Source organism: Bison bison, unplaced genomic scaffold (assembly GCF_000754665.1).
Source record: "Bison bison bison isolate TAMUID 2011002044 unplaced genomic scaffold, Bison_UMD1.0 scf7180017864329, whole genome shotgun sequence".
NCBI lineage: Eukaryota > Metazoa > Chordata > Mammalia > Artiodactyla > Bovidae > Bison > Bison bison.
In genome coordinates, this window is record NW_011494901.1 from 1,943,575 (window position 1) to 1,946,671 (window position 3,097).

Consider the following 3,097-nt stretch of genomic DNA (forward strand, 5'->3'; position numbering starts at 1 on the left):
ATTTTTCCATTTCTAAGTCTGTCCCTTAGGTGAGAGCCATTGAACACTGGGAAAGTTTCAGTTTGGACTGTAATTATGGTGTGGGGTCGGTGAGAAAGGTTTAGGGAGAATGCTAGCATTTCTTAGAGTGAAGAGGGAGACGAGAGAGGACAAGGAGGCCTTTGTTTCTGGCATGGAGTCGCGTCAGGAGTGAAACAAAAGAGGCAAGAATTGACCTCTGAGTCTAGAACTTTCTTCAGCATCTCTGACAGAAGTTAACTCTGTTTATGGCTGGAGTGAAATGGTTTTATACTTCCGGTCTTCACAAGCACTGTTGATCACAATAACTGCTGTTTGGTGGTTCACACTGAGTATTCTGAGCTGCAGTAATTCATAAAAACAAAAACAAACAAAAAAGCCACCTCTTGGGCCATTGTGGCTTCTTCTTCTTCTTTTTTAGACTAAAAAGATTGTTTATTTATTTGGCTGTGCTGGGTCTTAGCTGCAGCACCCCGAGTTGTAGCGTGTGGGATCTAACTCCCCGAGCAGGGCTCAAACCCTGCGCCCTCTGCATGGGGGCACTGAGTGTGAGCCAGTGGACCACCAGCGAAGTTTCCGTTCATTTGTTTGTTTCCTCTACCTTCAGGCACAGATTCTGACATCTAAAAATAATAATTGCCATAGGAATTGAAGTGGTCCAGCAACTGCTCTTTATGGCAAAATGTTAATTTGAAATAAGTCCTCAAATCTCTCTTCCTTCAGTAGTTGGAACTACATGTCTTGATAGGGGTCCATCTAACTTCCTAATCCATTAGGAGAGTGATCGTATGATTCCATTTTTTTGGCAAAGTGGTTCCATGCCTGTGCCATCAGGTAGAGGTATGGGAGAGACAGAGTTGCCTTTTGTGTCTCCACGCCGGGCCCTGACATGCACCCCTGGGGTACCCAACTCAATCTGCCTTCCTCAGGAACTGTTCAGCAGGGTGGGACCTGCCCCTTCTTTTTGCATCAAAATGCACCTTTTGGTTTGGATTTCCTCAAACCTTTACTCTCTGTATGCAAATCAATTCTTCAAATTTAATGATCATCTCCTACAAAATGCAACGTCTGCAGTTAGGTATGAGGAACCAAGAAATAAATAAGACAGAGATTTATGTCTTCAAGGAAAGAAACCCATCCAAATAACTTAGTATAATCCAGTACAATGTCCTACTGGTTCTACGGTTTTAAGTATCACTTGAATCCATCCTCATTTCTCCATGGCCATCATATCTCCTCTGGCCTAAGTCACCACCACCGTCATTCATGAGGACACGTGCAGTAATCTGTCTGGTCTCTGTATATCCATCCTGCCACTCTATAGTCCCATGTCCTCCACACAGCAGACAAAGTTAACTTTTCAAGATGGAAACAGAGATAAATCACCCTCAGGTTTCAAGGTAAAAGATAAAAATTCTTAACAAGCCCTTCAAGGCCGCACCTATCTCCCTGGCCGCCGTCGGTCCACCTTGACCACAGCCATCACAATGTCCTGCAGATGCTGGGCTGGCTTTCAGCCTTCCCCACCAGACTGTCTCCGCTACAGCTCTGCCTAGCACAAGAGGTTCTGATTGTCCTTGAGAACTCTTCCTTCCCATCTGCCTAATTAATTCGCATGTAACCCTTAGCTCTCTGTCCCGCCCAGGGACCTGCCCAGAGAAGCACGCTGCCTCATGCTCCTCCCCTTAGCAGTGCCCAGCACGCTCGCCATTTTACCCTTACTCTGTGATCGCTGCCCAAGCAGTGTCCTATGCTATGCCAAGCACGGGACGGGGCACCACACTTCCTCTGTCGCCTAGAGCCCCCCACGGGTACTGGTACACAGTCTGAGGAGGGAAAGAATATGGGTGGGGGTGGGGTGGGGGAGACAGGAGAAGTCACTCTAGATAAAGTGGAATGGTAGCCTTAGGAAAGGATGGGGCACTTTCTTGGTGGTCCACTGGTTGGACTCCATGCTCCCAGCCAGAAAAGTGAAAGTAAAGTGTTAGTCACTCAGTCTGGTCCGACTCTATAATGCCATGGATTCTAGCCCACCAGGCTCCTCTGCCCATGGAATTTTCCAGGCAAGAATACTGGAGTGGGTTGCCATTCCCTTTTCCAAGGGATCTTCCTGACCCAGGGATTCAACCCATGTCTCCTGCCTTGTAGGCAGGTTCTTTACCTCTGAGCCACCAGGAAAGCACCCTGCCTCCCTCAACTCCCAGTGCAGGGGGCCTGGCATTCAGTCCCTGGTCGGGGAACTGAATCCTGAAGTCTGCAACTAAAGAGACCCTGCAGACTGCAAGGAAGATCCTACTTGCCAACTAAGGCCTGACACAGTCAAATAAATAATTTTAAATAGAGAGAGGAAAAAAATGCAAGAGAGCTTTAAAAGATAAACTGAGGCATAGGAAAAATTTTAAGAGTGGATTTGAGTAAAAATTGATTAAATGGACAGCCACAAACTGGAAGTGGCTAGGAGCAGTCGCCCACCAGCATGGGCTGGAGGAGAGACTTATACAAGAAAGGCAAAGCAAAGTAAGGACATTATTGACTGCTGCAAGATAAAGCCTATCTGTTTCTGATTGATTGTCCTTAGGTTTTGATTTCCTAACCTCCAGGCACTTAAGGCTTGGATTCTAGTTTGCTTCCAGAGGCCATTAAGATATTGTGCTGGGCTTAGTCCCTCAGTCGTCCGACTCTTTGTGACCCCATAGACTGTAGCCCGCTGGGCCTCTCTGTCTATGGGATTCTCCTGGGAAGGATACTGGAGTGGGTGGCCTTTCCTTTCTCCAAGGGATCTTCCCAACCCAGGGATAAACCCAGGTCTCCCACATCGCAGGCGGGTTCTTTACCAGCTGAGCCACCAGGGAAGCAGAACCACCTTAGTCTCAGGACTTCCTTATTGAATTAATTTAGCAAGAAAGAAGGGAAGGGAAGGAAAGAGGAGGACTTTGTGGAGGTAAAATGCAGGCGCTTTGGGAAGTGCCAAAGGTGAGAGGGGCTTGATGAAGTCTGAGTTTCCAGGTTTGGTGCCTGCTCTCCCATAATAAAGACCCCGGTTCGATTCCTGGCTCAGGGAGAGCCCCTGGAGAAGGGA